At 41.1% G+C, this 16,744-nt stretch overlaps 1 protein-coding gene across 2 annotated transcripts in view; it reads right to left on the bottom strand.

Annotated features, from left to right (window-relative positions):
- The window catches only part of LOC123377380 (X-linked inhibitor of apoptosis), a 43,866-nt gene extending 27,590 nt beyond the window's left edge, over positions 1 to 16,276 (bottom strand). For both annotated transcript variants that reach the window (XM_045030223.1, XM_045030224.1), the window contains exon 1: positions 16,149 to 16,276. The gene's annotated coding sequence lies outside the window, so the exon portion shown is untranslated. The remainder of the gene's footprint in view (positions 1 to 16,148) is intronic.
- Between the last annotated feature and the right edge of the window lie 468 nt (positions 16,277 to 16,744).

The following is a 16,744-nucleotide window of genomic DNA, read 5'->3' as shown; positions in this document are numbered from 1 at the left end:
GGGAGACCAGTTCTGTGTTTACAAGGTGTCACAGAAACAAGACAATTTGAGTATATCAATCTGGTTCTAAACCCTAGATTTAATCACCGGTCATTTTATACATAGTGTAATGACCTCTAAAGTTAATAATATGGATATTTTATACCTTACAGAGTTGCTATCTTTCTATTTGTCTTTAAAGAGCTACATCAGCTGATTTACAGATCTGACCTAGATAACTGTTTAGATGTTTGAAAGGCAAGGGCCTTCAGCAATTATGCAGAGCATCTGTGGAATCCATTACCTACGGCAGGGGTAGGCAACCTACTGATTTTCAGTGGTATTCACACTGCCTGGGTGTTGACCACCGATCTTGGGGTGGGGGGGGGGAAAAGGGCTCTGCATTTTAATTTAATTTTAAATGTAGCTTCTTAAACATTTTGAAACCTTATGTACTTTACATACAGTCTAGTTATATATTATAGACTTACAGAAAGAGACCTTCTAAAAAGGTTAAAATGTATTACTGGCATGCAAAACCTTAAATTAGAGTGAATAAATGAAAACTCGGCACACCATTTCTGAAAGTTTGTCGACTCCGACCTACAGGATAGAGAGCCAACCCCCTCTTTTTTTAAATAATTAAATGTGAAAAGATTTGTGTTGATTGCCCTTTTCTTTTCTTTTTTTTAAAGTACTACTGGAATTTTAAAGTGCTTGAGAATTGTTTCTGTGAAGAACTCTATATAAACTTATCATTACTACTACTAGAATGCATTCATAGAATGCATTATTTATTTTTATTATAGAAGCTTCAGATATATGCAGCCACGAAAAATATTATTCCTAAAAGGCTTTCCAAGGGAGTATAGTTTAAGGTGTCAAGTATCAGAGGGGTAGCCGTGTTAGTCTGGATCTGTAAAAGCAGCAAAGAGTCCTGTGGCACCTTATAGACTAACAGACGTATTGGAGCATGAGCTTTCGTGGGTGAATACCCACTTCGTCGGATGCATCTGATGAAGTGGGTATTCACCCACGAAAGCTCATGCTCCAATACGTCTGTTAGTCTATAAGGTGCCACAGGACTCTTTGCTGCTTTTAGTTTAAGGTGGAAACCTCAGAAATACTGAAAAATTTGGACCTTAACACACATGATGCTGGCAAACAAACATATCTAGAGAGTACACGTTCAAGATTTCAATATTATTTATAAATAAAAAAGATCTTGTTTTATTTAAATGGAAGGTGAAATGGGATACGATAAATTAAAGGTAGGTATTCACTCAGAGGGTATTGGTGTCTTCCTGACAAATTGTAAAGCTTTCATATATAGTTCCTTTGGTATCAGAGTAGTGGTTCTAAAATCCTTTTTCTGGATTGCCTCACACAAAATGGCTAAAAGATCATTTCACGATCACCAGGGGGTTTAGGGCACAGGATGATTTTTTTCAGCCATTTTGTGGGAAGCAGATCAAGAAAGGGGTGGGGCTGCTGTTGGGTTGAGCAGGGCTTCTTCTTAATTTACCGTTTCCCCATCTCTGGCATTGGCTCAGAACCAGGGTGGGGAAACTGTCATTTCAAGGTGCTGCACTGCCACTTCTAAGGCCTTACTGCTTCCTCTGCTCCAGAGCTGAACCCTGGGTAGGAGTTGCAGGTGTATGGAAAGGAGCTGCTCTAGAACTAGAAGAAGAACGGGAGAAGTAGCAGCCCCAGTAGCAGCAGGATCTTCTTCCCATCCGTGCTCAGGCTCCCACTGGATCTTAGAAGTACACGGATATCGTAGCTCTGAATGGGTGGGGTGCAATCCCCATCAGGCAGCCTTTCACAATCCGCCAGTTGAGCAGCACGGTCATAAAGCATGTCTTTTTTTAATCTTATTACTATTAAACTGATTTACTATTTTATAGTACAAACCAACACGTTTAATTATACAGGTTTAAGTAATATCACTTCCTATACAGCAATCTCTCCTCTCTGGAAGTAAAACCATCATCCTTCCCCAGTAAGGGCTAGCTTTATATATGTGGTTCTAAAATGAAAGCTCCAACTCTGCTATGAGCAAGCAGATCAGGAAATTAAAGGAAACAAGACCCTGTTTACACGCTAAAGATTCACTGGAGGGAAGGAGCCAGCACTAGAAGTTACATGGTTCAAATCCACTATATTTATTAAGTACACTGGAGAGGGGATCACCACCTCCTACGGAAACACTTCTGGGAGATTACTAGAGTGGGGAGAAGAATGCTCTGGCAGTTCCTTTGCAGTTTCCTTTTTTTGGGGGGTAGGGGGGGGTGGGGAGGGGGAGGGTGTCAGGGAAGTGGGTTTTGCCCCCTCCCCAGTGGAAGTAGTGGGGGTTGGGTCCCAAATCTCATAGATCTCATTAATCCACAAAAGGACCTTTACACTGGTTTGTAGATCCTTGCCTCACACTCCATCTATTAGGTGTTCAGATACCACAGTGATGGGCATATGGCCATGTTGCCAGGTGCTACCATGTCAGCAGCTGCCTGTAGAACCCTTTGATGAAGGGCTCCATAATGCACAAACAGTTATAGGATGTTTTGCACAGAATCGCCTCCTGATGCCGGGGGAGAGAGGGAAGAAAACATGACACACTGAACAGTGACTCAATGTCTGCATTAAGCTTGTTTCACTTTCATTTACATTCAGTTTCCAGTGAATATCAAGTTCTGATTCTCATACTAGCCCAACACTGCAATGCGGGGGCTTCTAATACAAGGGAATGTTTAAATCCAAACAAAATGAAAAAAATATATTTTTAAAAATCCTTTAAAAGCATTAGGGCTAATAGTTTTTAAAAACAGAATATGACTGTTAACCCTAAACTACCTAGTAGTGTCATCTTAAAAACTAGTCTACTTTTGTAAAGTGATGTTTTATTGCAAGTTAATTGATTCCAAAGTATCCCACTTCTAAAAATAGTTTTAATATAAAAATAAACATTTTATTTTAAGTAAGCAATGTTTCTGTACCATTATACTAACATTATGATGTGACCACTATAGGTTTACATATCTTTCTTCCCCAAATCTCTCTCCTCACAAAATGTCCTAAATACAATTTTAAATAGAAGGCAAAGTGATTGAGGGATACAATTCCCATAATGCAACATTTTTAAAGCTCCAGCCATAGATGTTCTGAAGTACAAAAGCCTCATCCAGCTAATCTTGACTTATTAATCAGACCATGGAAACCTTTTATCACTAGGATTGCAGTCAGCTGCATCTTTTCAAGCTCAGCATTGTCTTCTTCATGATATGCTGATCAGTACCAGACACAAAGAGATAAATACAAAGCTGGTGTAACTGAATGCAACTTCACTGATGTCAATGTACTTGCTTACACCACGTCTGAATTTGTCCTAATAATCTAAATATAGTATTATTAGTAAGGAACTAACTCATTTGGCAAAGAAACATGGGCTCCTGAAAAAGGTCTAGGCTCTCCAATGGGCTCTGTGCAGGTAGACCCCTGTGCCTGTACACTCATTACAGAATCAAAACCTAGTTCTGTTAGCACCTTTCTAGATTCTTCTGCTGAAAATCTAATCTTCACAAAAACAAGATATGGATGAGAGCCGACAACACATTTTCTCCTTTTACAAACTCAGAATATTGAGAAAGCAGGGTTTAAATAACTGGCAAAAAATGTTACAATTCATTGACAACCTTTCTATAGAACTTTACATTCCGAGGACCTCAAATGCTTTCCAAACTATACACCACACAGGTTTAATTTTAGCAGTGACTTGCAAGTATCCAAAAACTGACTTGCACTTCCCCTCCTCCCAGTCACTTCTCACATTTTAAAAATGTAGTTTGGACAAGGGAAAGTATCACATGGGTGATGCTACAACTGGCACACAATACCTCCCTGGTAAGAGCAATAACATTGGATTTATGTTATTAAGCCCAGTCAGGCTTATGGCAATTTTACTCTAGTGATGTGGCTCTTACTGCTTCTATGGAAGAGACATGTAATAACAGACACGCTGAGGAACTGAGAAGGAAAAAATGGGGGAGAAGGACACAAAGAGAAGTTGATCAAAACACAGTTGAACTGTTACATTTTAGGATGGAGACTGTATTTCATTCTCTTTAGTCTATCAGCCAATTAGACTGGTAGTCAAAATAAACAAAGAGGCATTTAAATCTAAAATTTGTATTTCTCTCTATCTGAATGTGCGTGCAGGGGAAATGCTCTCTAACAATTTAATTCAGGCACAATATGCACAGAAGAATCACTTTACTCACCTTGGCAAGGGAGGAAGCAGTAGCTGTTTAAATGGTTCACAATAATACTTAGAACAGTAACAGAGGAAAAAATATATGTAAATAAATTTTAGGAAGAACGGAGGTGGGCAAATTGCAATTCATTAATTGATTTAGAATTTTCTCCCACTTTCACTGAAAGCTTAACAGGAACTTTAATGATCTGTTATCAGGATCTTCGTTTTCTCTCATCCAAAAGCATCTCAAAACAGAAGTGTCTCACCACCACAATGATGGGACACTGATTCAGTATTAATGCACAGAGAAGAGTGCTACTAATTTAATCACCAATATTATCTGCAGCATCAAGCTTTTCCTTGGCAATGTACCATCTTAATATCTCATATTGCCAAAATAATATTCCTATATTATTCAATGTTTTATACAATTATTATTACTGATAAAATGGTCCAGACTTCAATCAACATAAGCAGACTGCTTTATCACATAGTAATTGTTACTAGCTGCCTGTTGCTTCACACCTTCCTAAGTAATGTTTCAAAGGAACAGAGGAGAGTCTCTCTCTGTGAAGGAAACCATCTTCCATCTGCAACTTTCCAACTGCCCCACCCCCAACAAAACCAATCACTGCCACCTAACAGCAACGGAGGCATTAAAATCTCTCATATTTGGATGGAATATAGTACAGTGTATATGACTCAATAAGACTTAGTATGACACCCTATTTACCAGACTGTCCTTTTATCTTTCTTTGTATTTTTATCCAACCGAGAAGACAGTCATAACTTAACACAAATTCCCTCAATTTCAAAACATACCAAGTGTCATTATAGTAGTTTCCCAGATATACAAAGAACTCACTTTGAGCCTGGTACTTATGGAATATAAAGTTCAGTGCATTCTATAAGACTATGTCATTCAAATTACTTTAAAAATTCATCTTTCTACATGGAAAATTAAAATTGTATTGTTAAAAAAATTCTATAAAAGCTATCCATTCTAACATGTAATAAATAATTCTGTATTATTCAAACTAAACAAGATAGAGAAATATATTGTGCTACAATAGCATAACAGTATTCAAAGAAGCACAAATAGTGAAAAGTCAATTTAAAACATATTAGTTAGTTTTTGTTGAGACTCAGATTAAAAAACAGACAAAAGATACTCATCTAACAGGTATGTCATAACACTTTGCAATACATAAACATCAACCAACTTGAGTTCAGTGAGAGGAGTATATATGCACAAGATAGCTAGACTTATTTTAAATTTTGCAAGATTTCATCATCACATTTATTAAAATTCACAGTAATCAAGATGTTTAATTTTTATCAGCCTGTACCTACATGCTATCTAAATGGTTTTTCACAACTTCCGAGCATAAAATATCTTCTTTGTATGCTAAAATAGACTTTGTTCAGTACATGAAGCATTTCCAGGAGCAGTCATGATTAATCCTGTTTTTAACTAATTTACAGTATTAATCTGAAGATACCTCATCCTTTTACACTAATCTAGCAATTTGCAGAGCCAATTTGACAACTTTTCGTTCATATCAGGTCACAGAAGACAAGAACTCAATAGAGGATCATGATGCCAGCAAATGTGAAAGTATAAATAAGAAATATAAAATTATTTAAACTGCAGGACTATAAACTCTGGTTATTCAGTATGCTTTAAAAATAGCAAGATATGATTGAATGCAACAGGAATGACATCATCACACTGCCACTTTTCTTTGAGACATCTGAATACAAAGACTGGAACCCACTTTTTGTTCCAAGTAACTTTTATTGGGATTAAAGGATGGAAATAATCATATATCCAGGATAGATGGGCATAAGGAAGGAGTTATTTGTATTTCCTTTCCTCTTCCATGTGACAAGCACCAGGGTGAAAAAAAATGTATCACTTGTGTCAGACGGATAATTGTATATCCTCATGCTTCTGACACAGGGGAGTATTAAACTGTGCTCAACAGATTAACTACAAGAGCAATGTTGGTGCTTAATATGCCCTTGATCTTGAAATGTGAGTGCGTGTAGTGAGTCAACAAACAGAACATACTGTACCAGCTGACACACAAATTGTGCATGTGTCACTCATGTCACTTTGCTTAAGTTCACTCTGCACCTGCAAAGCTGCAGCTCGATCAAGCAGGACACTGTTTACTAACTGAAATGGCACTTGAAAGGCTTAATAAAATGACAAAGCATGGGATTTTTTTTTTAAACCTAGTTTTTAACAAAAATCCGCCCCCCTCCCCGCACCCTGTCAGTGGCCATTTGAAAAAGCTGTATTTTATCTGGACTGTTTACTTCCTTTGTGTTATTTTATAAAGAGGGCAACATAGGTTAAACAAAGTCCTTTGATGTATTAGTATAAAGAGTAGGTGCGGAGTCAGTATTGTGACTTATCTGTAAGTTATTTCACCAGGAAAACTGAGCGCTACTCAACTTTATTCATCTGATTTTCAGTCAGGTCCTGCTTAATTTTCTGGATGGATTTATTGAGGTACAAGGAAATCAACTGACTTGCTCAAGGTCACAGAAAAACTCTGCTTAGGAAAAATTAGGATCCTGCTGGCTTCTATGCTTGGTTCTAGTCACAAGGATTTTTATTCTTTCACCCTCAACTCTAAAGTCAGGTGCCTTCAGTCTAAGAGGAACATCATAAAGATTCCCAGAATGCAATTTTTATTTGGAGTATTTTATCTCTCTCCTTAAAGAAAGCTATGTCTTTTTATGGATTCAGTTTTCAGAGTTTCCTTCTGCCCTCTTAATGAAGGGTCTAGAAACAAAAATAAGTGGAACCATTAAGCAACTATATTATACAGCAGATTACAAAATGGTTCCTAGCACAATTACTAGGGAATAACTTCAATTACTACAATAATACTGCTTATTTCACTCAGTTACTTAGAATCTTACAAACAAACAAAAAACTTTGTTTCCAAATGTAGTTATGGTTGCTAAGTGACAATCTCAGTCATCTTTCGCATCATTTAGAAGACATAAGCATCCAAGAAAACAAGAAAATTAACAGTCATAGGTCTTACACTACCCACATAATAAGCATCTTATGTTTAAAGTGTTTCATCACAACACAACAACCTTAACACTAATTATTATTTGTGTATACTACCATAGCACATAGGAGCCAGGGTTAGTTCAGGCTAGGGGTTGGCAGGGCAGACTTTGCTATGGGCCCTTTACCAAAGGTCAGAGATGGAGGAGAGTGAAGCATGGCAAGAATCTACAACCATATCAACAAAAGAGAGAGGAAATATGAACAAATGAAAATATGGAAAATTGTTTAAAGCAACTGAAAATGTTAGCGTCAGCCCCCTACCCACACCCACTGCCACTCACAGGCAATACTCACCATGGCTGGGGCTGGAGAATGGTGCTATGCAGAGGTGTTCCACAGCTGAAGTGTCCATAAGCATGTCATTAAAAAGTGTTATGGGAAAGAGGGAAAGGAGTTATGAAACTTACTTTCACTTTCTGTTGTGATTGTAAATACAATGGATACATCTGTTTTATCTGCAGCTGCTGCTATTGCAGCCTTGAGGGGGGTCTCCTCCACACCTGTAGAATGCCTGACTGACACAGAGGAGAAAGAAGAGGACTAGGGAAGATACATTCACTGAGATCCTGCTAGCCCATGTTGTGAACTCAGGGCCTGGTGGGCCAACATGGTAGACAGCATGAAGAGGGATAAAAAGGAGAGGAGAAAATGTATAAAGATCCAAGAATCCCCTGAGAAGAGGGAGTGGGAGATGCATCAGGACATAATGGAACTTCTCAGGCAGCAAACACAAATGCTGCAGATTCTAGTTGACCTATAGGTACAACAATCACATGTCCGACTTGCCACCCTTGCAGTCTCTGGAGAACTCCATGGTGGTAGCTCGCTATGACTCTCAACAATCCACTTGGCATCATGGGTTACATCCCTGACTGGTGGACAGTAAGGTCAACCACAGCTTCACATACACCAACCTATGAGAGTCACAGCTGATGTACTTGTAACCAAAATGGATTGTATTTCTGCATTGAAAGGGACAGAACCATTTGCTGCCTTTCTAAATTTAAAGTTCTGTTCAGTTATTTTGTTTTTTGAAGTTTTATTGTCCTTTTTTATTTACATATTGGGTTTCCCCTCTCCCCCGCCAACTGCTTTTATCAGTCAGTAAAATTCTTTTTTTTTTTAAATAATCTTGATTAGTTTACCACACATACTGCAGTATGCATAGTGGTACTCAAAGCACCCAGTGCTTGTAAAGTGTCCAGCACAAACAAAACTCAGAGGTTCAAAAACACCCAATAACGTGTAAATGTACAACAAGCAAATATACACTATATAATTCATAGTTTCAGTTAAAAATAATGTAATAGTTATAAATGTACAGCAAAATACAATAATAATTCATAGGTTCACTATATGACAATGTATAAATGTACACCAAGTACTACACCGTTCCTAAAAAACCACAAACTTTCAGGGCCAGAGCACAGTCAAGCACAGCACATTAATGTGGCGGAGACTGTTAAAGTACGCTTTCAAAGCCTCCCCCATGACCACACAGCTCCACATTGGGCTCTTGTAATGGCCCTTGTGTCTGGTTGGTCAAACTCAGCAGACAGCCACTCCGCCTCCACCCCAGCAACAACTCCCTCCCCCACAGCTACCATTATATCAGTGGTTCTCAAACTTTTGTACTGGTGACCCCTTTCACATAGCAAGCCTATCAATGTGATCCCCCTTATAAATTAAAAACACTTTAATATATATTTAACACCATTAGAAATGCTGAATGCAGGGTTTGGGGTACAGGCTGACAGCTCGTGACCCCTCATATAATCTCATGACCCCCTGAGGAGTCCCAACCCCCAGTTTGAGAACCCTTGCATTATATACTAAAATGTAATTAGCAGAAATTTAGTTTATTTGTTTCATAGCAGGTTATGAATACGAATTATATTTTTCAGTGGCAGCATACTAAGTCAGGTTGCCAGACACTGCAAAATAGACAGAAAAAGAAATTACAGTGCACCAGGACGTGCCTATGTTAAATCTAAGTAGTACTATGGGTGAATAAGCTTTATGAATTTGAGATTTCCTGTAGAGGGACACAGGAACTTTCTGCTTTGCATAAAATGCACATAATGTTTCAACTTCAGAAATCACAGATGAATGAATGGGATACTGAGCTGGAACCAGTAATGCCAAAAGAGAAACAAATGAGTCATGTTAACAAGGTAAGTCAGAAAGGGATTGATTTGCTTTCAATTTTTTCCCATGGACTGTGAATCAGCTTTTAATTAGAGCAACCCAAGACAGTCTGGCTTCATAAAGGGCTTGATCCTGCACAGGGTTACACGAATAAGCACAAAGCAAAAAGAGATTAGTAGGATTTAAATACTAACCCAAGTGTGGCAGCTTTATTAAAAGAAATAAAATTCAGACTAAAGTAGCTTTGATAACAAAGGTAATTTTATTTAACCCTTAAAATCATTTTTTTATCTAGGGATCACAAACAGAGATTGCTACGTCATGAATATATTTAAATAGAACTCATTATAATTTAAGAGCACAATATTCATTGCAAAACTTTAAAAGATTACAGCATACCCATCAGCCTCTACAAGTTACTGATTGACCCTAATTAGGACATTATACATGAAGTTATATACTAAAACTGCAACTGTTAAGTACTCAAACTGCAGTTTGCTTTCCTGGTTAACAGAAAATTGTCCAGAACATGCCAGGCAGAAGTAAGATGATTAATTGGCAAGAAATATGCACCTTCAGCTCATATCCAGCAATGTCATCAACACTAGACAGAATTATGACTTCAGTATCTAGATCCCATTAAATACATTTTTTTAAATATATGTTGTTGCTCCAGTTAAGAAAATTTTGGATAGTTTTCAAGTCCAAAACTAATTTGGAGCCTCCCAGGTTCTCTTATAACAGTTTAATGTAAGTGGTACATACCCTGTGTTACAATTTTCACTTCTAAAAGAGAGATTTGCTCCCAAATTTAGATTGGCAAAATTCCCATTTAATAAGAAGAGCTAAAATGCTAATGACCTTCTCACCCACTGAGGGTGCACTGCTGGGTGATGACCAGCAATCAACAATAAATCCCATTGGACAGTTATGCAATGATAAAAGAGAGAGAATAGAAATATCCTAGATCATACTATTGTTGCTGTGACTTCCCATTCTATATGATGTAATCCCTGATCATCATCCAATCATTGCAACTATTAGGGCCCTGCGCAGATGCAAAATTTGTTTCTGTATCGAAACTGCAATCTGCAAAAATTGTCCGTGGATATATAGTGGATATCTGCAGATTTGCAAGGGCTCTACCAGTCATCATCCAGTCATTTATCCATAATCAAATTCAGAATTAGGTTAATTAATTAAGGGAAAATTCTAGTCTCTTCTCCTATCTTCCACTAATCCCTAAAACAGGTTGCAATTTTTAAATTCTTATTGATAGAAAAATAGAGGAAAGGAAAGGAAATTTTACAATCTATCTTCAAGAGGTCAGAGCTACAGAACTAATTTACTATCAACAACCCTTTTCAGATCACATCTACTGGTCAAGAAACCTGAATCAAAGTACATTATATTCCCCTCCCCAAAATACCAATTGAGAAGTAATCTAATTAATAATAGTTTCCACATTAATTTTGAATATTAAAGCAAAGATTTTCAAAACTGACTTGTAATTTTAGGTGCCCAATTTAAGGCTAATTAAAGGGATCTGGTTTTCAGAAAGTGGTGTATATTCACTGTGACAACCAGGGTCCAGACACCAAGAGCAGAACAGAAAGTTTAAACCAAAAATGAATACTTCAATCAACTGATTCCATACTGTACTATTAATGTATAAAAAGTGTAAGGTCTTAGGAAAGCTTGTAATGCTCTGAACTTGATGGTCATAATGAGATATGTTTACAGTTCATGGTTATGAATCTATGTATTTATGTATATAGAAAACTGGTCATAATTTCAAGTATCAGAGGGGTAGCTGTGTTAGTCTGTATCCACACAAACAATAAGGAGTCCGGTGGCACCTTAAAGACTAACAGATTTATTTGGTCATAAGATTTCGTGGGTAAAAAACCCACTTCTTCTAGCTTATAACAGATTTATTTGGGCAGTCTTTAAGATGCCACCGGACTCCTCATTGTTTTTGGTTGTAATTTGTACAACTACCCCTCAGAATGGTGAGCAGTCAAGCAGGGAGGGGCACACTCCCAAGTCAGGTATTTACATAAAACAAGCTTCAAGTAACCATCCATTGTTCAAAGGGGAGGAAGGGGGGGCAGGAGATGGCGGGGGGGGGGAGGCATTAATGGCTTGATAGCCAGGGTGTCTGTCTTTCTAAGAGGGAATTTTTCTACTCTAAATAACCATGAGTCACCAGGGATTTAGCACACTCAGCACTTCAGTGTGGACATTACCTATATACTGAAGGAAGAGGTTCTCTGATCAGCATAGGTAATCCACCTCCCTGAGAGGCACTAACTAGATCTATGGAAGAATCCTTCCTTCAACCTAGTGCTGTCTACACCAAGGGTAAAGTCAGTTTAACTATGCCACTCAAACCCCTGGATTTTTCACATCCCAAGCAAGGTAGTTAATCTGACTTAATTTTCTACCATAGCCCATGTGTGTCAGGGGCAGGGGGGAAATACTAATAAAAACAGGCTTGGGACTGCAAATTTTCATCTAGAACCTGAGGGACAGTCTGTACACAGAGGGCTATTTGTGAATGCTGGATCGCTCCTACAATTAATGAGTACGCTGTGAAACTATCTTAAAGCAATAGTTAACTTTTTTAGGAAAGGGATTTTATCTAATACGAAAGTGTAAAACCTGAGGTTGCCTTTTGCATTTTTCTGTGTAATCTATGTTTGCTTCCACTTACTATTTCATCATTGAATCTGTGTTTTTTCTATTAAATCAACTTTAATTATTTTCATCCAAACAGGTCTCTGGTGTGCAGCATGTGTGCCAAAGTAAGCTGGTATCAGGAGGGTTGGTTTCACCCTTCGGGGTTATGGATAAGGCTATGTTTTAGTCACAGGTATTTTAAGTAAAAGTCATGGACAGGTCACTGGCAGTGAACAAAAATTCACGGCCCATAGCCTGTCCATGACATTTACTATATACCCCTGACTAAAACTTGGAGAGGGGTCTGGGGGAGGGAGGTCCGGGTGCTGGGGGGCGGCAAGGGGGAGGCTGCGGGTTTGCAGCATGCAGCCCGGGTGCTGGGAGAGTGCAGGTTTGTGGCGTGCAGCCTGGGACCCCCACTGGTGCTGGGTGGGGGAGGTGACAGGGCCAGCAGGCTCCCTACTTGGCTCTGCGCCTCCGCCAGCAGGCGCTGTCCCCGCAGCTCCCATTGACTGCGGTTCCTGGCCAATGGGAGCTGCAAAGCCACTGCTCTGGGTGGAGACAGCGTGCAGAGCTGCCTGACCACACCTCGGCCTAGCAGCTGAGCAAGGAGAATGTCACTGCTTCCGGGGAGCCCCCCCCGTAAGTGCCATCCACAGCCCATCTCACCCCATCCCATGCCCCAACCCCCTCACCCCTACCACACCCAAAATCCGCTGCTGGGGGTGGGAGGCGGGGCATGGTGGCCCGATACTGCCCCAGCACTGGCTGGTGCGACTGGAGCCGGGGCTGCCTGAGCTGCCCCTGAGCCAGGCACACTGGCCGCTGCAGAAGTCACAGAATCCGTGACTTTCCATGACAAACTCACAGCCTTAATTATGAACCAGAGGGGAAAACTGCAAGTGTATGGTAGTTCAGAACTTAGGGAGGATGCATGTAAGAAGACTAGGCTGTTGATGTCAACCTGCAAAGAGTAACTGGGCTGGTGAGACCTTACACTTGTGGACTAGGTATTGGTGTCAGAGAATTGAACCATACCTGCACTGCCTTAAGGCCCCCCAAGTTACAAGGCAGGCAGTGACAGAACCCCTTAGCGTCAAACTCACATTCTGTAAATCAGGCCCTTCTCTGCATCCAAAATCACTAATCATTTTTTGAAAATGCTGGCCTTGAAGTCACAGGTCTGTTATAACGTAATGTAAAACCTTTATATCAACCAAACAATAGTGAACTAATTGTGGCTAGGACACTGCTCTCAGTTTAAGTACTGAATGTCTATTCAAATTAATGGCTTTACTCATCTCATAGCAACCCCAAACCCACAAACATGTAAGGGACATATACAAGATGGGCTATTTCCCACCAGTCTACAGTAAATGTAAATATAGTAAATATTTCCTTGATATAACTACTCCTACTTTCCAGTGAGCGTGCTGCCTTTCTCCATAGGATAGACATTTCCACAGAAGTTAAAGTGTCTGGACTTTGTCAGAAAACAGAATAGGAGCCTGATAGATCTGTTCCATTCTTCAATGAATCACAAACATAAGACAGTTTCAACAAGATTCTAACACCAGGGCCGGCTCCAGGGTTTTTGCCGCCCCGAGCAGCACAAAAAAAAAAAAAAAAAAAAAAAAAAAAGTAATCAGCACCTGCTCCCCCACGCCACTTTCTTCTTTGGTGGCAATTCGGCAGCGGGTCCTTCCTCCGAGAGTGATCGAGGGACCCGCCGCCGAATTGCCGCCAAAGAGCTCAACGTGCCGCCCCTTCCCCTTGGCCACCCCAAGCATCTGCTTGCTGAGCTGGTGCCTGGAGCCGGCCCTGTCTAACATTATATGTTGGCTTTCATAACTGCAAATTATAGTACAACTAAACAAAGCACTTCTGGATATTTATACAGTAAAAGCCACTTATTTTAATTTGCACTACAGCACTACTCACACTGATCTTTTCCCCCTGTATGCTATCCCAAGTTTTCTAAGGGACCATGCACCCTGAGATCCCATTAACTGGTAAACAGTTTGTAGCTTCTTTTACAGAAAATCTACTACACATGAAGGTCAGCAGAATGAGTTTTAGGTTACCCATTGGCAGAGAGCTACATTTAGACAAACTTGCAAAACCTGAAGTTTCAGTTACCATGTTAAATAAAAGTGAAGTTGTGCACTTGACTCCAATGGGAGTTGAGGGTTTCATTGCAGATTCTTTGCAGCTTACTAAGAAAATGGTTAAAACTATCCCCTCTGTTTGGGGTTTTCTTTGTATAGAAACACCTTTTTTATGAATAACTAAAAAAAATTATTCAAACCTGAAAAACCTTTATCAGAAGTTAGTTTATTCAAAGATTTTTATTACCCTATGAAAATAAATTATGTGACAAAAAAATATAACACGATTACTTAGGAGCCAGTTGCTCTGTAATTTCCATTGACCAATACTTTAACAGAAAACATCCTTCTGATCTTACTATCTGAGGGTATGTCTACACTACCCGCCGATCCAGTGATCAATCTATCGGGGATCGATTTATTGCATCTAGTGTAGATGTGATAAAATCGATCCCCGATCGCTCTGCTGTCGACTCCTGAACTCCACCGTGGCGAGAGGCAGAAGCGGAGTCAACGGGGGAGCGGCAATGGTTGACCTGCCGCCATCCTCACGGCCAGGTAAATCGACCTAAGATACGTCGACTTCAGCTACGCTATTTGCGTAGCTGAAGTTGTGTATCTTAGGTCAACCCCCCACTGTAGACCTAGCCTGAGACTGCTAAAGCCTCTAGAAAGGCAGGTTCACCAAGAAAAGTAGTCCTGTCCTTGCACTATAGAAATATCAGTACCCTTAGAACTGGATTTCAAAAAAGCAATCCCCTAATTTATTTTCTTGTGAACTGTAAAACATTAGTTCTGACACTTTATAGACGCAGACCTTTTCAAAGTGAACTTTGACTTTTTTGGTTAAGTCTTTGATATAGCAGTATCTTGAAAACACTTCCTCATTTCAAAGAGACTTTGGCTTATGACACACCAGTTTGCTTGTGATTTCATACTATTTTACTTGCTGCTTTAATCCTCTACGTTTTTAGTGACTTAATAAATATCCATAATATTTGATAAACAGCTGCATATACAGAAGTATCACTGTTATAAAACTCTTCAATCTTTCAGGTCCAGAAGATTAACGGAAAGAAAAGCAACTCTTTAAATGACCTTACCCTTAAATGAACTAATAGGGACACACACAAGTACAGATAAACCAGAGGCACAAATGAAAGTTGAAAATTCAGCTGTACTCCAGACGTGTGGACAAATGGCATACAATGCATTATGTGCAGGTTAATGCAGCAAAGCCATAGGTAAGACCTGTGCCAACACAGCACTGCAATTTTGGATGGAGATAAATTCAGAGGGCTCTACACCCGTGTGCCACAATTGGAATTGGGGGGAATTAGTGGTGAATGAACCTTAGGATGGGTCCAGTTTATCAAGGTACCAGAACTCCCTGGCGGACTCAAGCTGGATCGTAGGGGCTGTCCATAAATCAGGTAACGCCCTAAGAGTTGTGGGTCCTTTAATTGTACATGTTTGTTTCCATATTACAAAGTATTACAAGGGGGGGGTGTCTTGAAGAGTCACCAGTAAATGTGCTATGTCATTACACTGCACTAGCAGTAGGGGAAATGGGAGTCCCTGCCCACCCCCCGGGAAACCCCACTCAGAAGGGGGGGGGTGCGGATCAGAGTCTCTGCCCCGCCCTCCCGAGCGTGCCCTGCTCAGGAGGGGCTGGGGGGAGGGGGAGGAGTAAAGCCCCCGCCCAGGACACCCCCGGAAGGGCGGGAACAGTCCTGCCCGCCCCAGGCACTGTCCCAAAGGGGGGGGTGAGTCGTGTCCCGCTCCCTATAGTGGGAGCCCAGAGACCCCCCCCGTCTCCGCCGCTGGCCGAGCTGCCCCGTCGGGGCTACGGGCGGCAGCGGCCCCTTCCCCTGGTAAAACTTACCGCACGGGCTCCGCGAACCCGCCGCCGCCGGCAGCCCCGCACGCCGCTCGCTTCAGGAAGCCTGCGAGAAGATGGCGGCTCGTAACCGCCTATCGGGCGGGGGCGGGGGCGGAGGCCGAGTCCTTGAGCCCGTTGGCGTGGGGCGACATCTAGCGGCGGCAGGGGGACGCGCAGGCGTAGAGCCCGGCACTGGCCGAGAGTCAGAAGGGGCCCCGCCCCCACGCTGCCTCTTCCCGCCCCGCCTCGTCCCGTCCCAGCCCTGCCATCACCCCGCCACAGCAGCCGCCAGGTGCCCCAAATGAGCCCAGCTATTCTGGGGCATGCAGAGGTGAAGTGACTTTCCCAAGGCTAAGCAGGGAGTCTGTGGCAGAGCAGAGAACCAAACCCAGAACACCTGCCGCCCCCCCTCCCCCCCGGCCTGTGCCTTAACCACTAGGCGGCCCTTCCTACCCCAAGGAGGGGGAGCCGCTTCTGTGCTTTGAGTGCATGGGTGGGCCAGGCACTAGACCGAGCCACCAGGAGGGGGAGTAGAGAGAGATGGGGAAAGGGACATGGGTGAGAAGCAGGAAGGGGGAAACATCAGGAAAGGGAGCAAG

The sequence above is a fragment of the Mauremys mutica genome, chromosome 9, assembly GCF_020497125.1.
Source record: "Mauremys mutica isolate MM-2020 ecotype Southern chromosome 9, ASM2049712v1, whole genome shotgun sequence".
Taxonomy (NCBI): domain Eukaryota; kingdom Metazoa; phylum Chordata; order Testudines; family Geoemydidae; genus Mauremys; species Mauremys mutica.
This window is presented reverse-complemented; position numbering and strand designations above follow the sequence as displayed.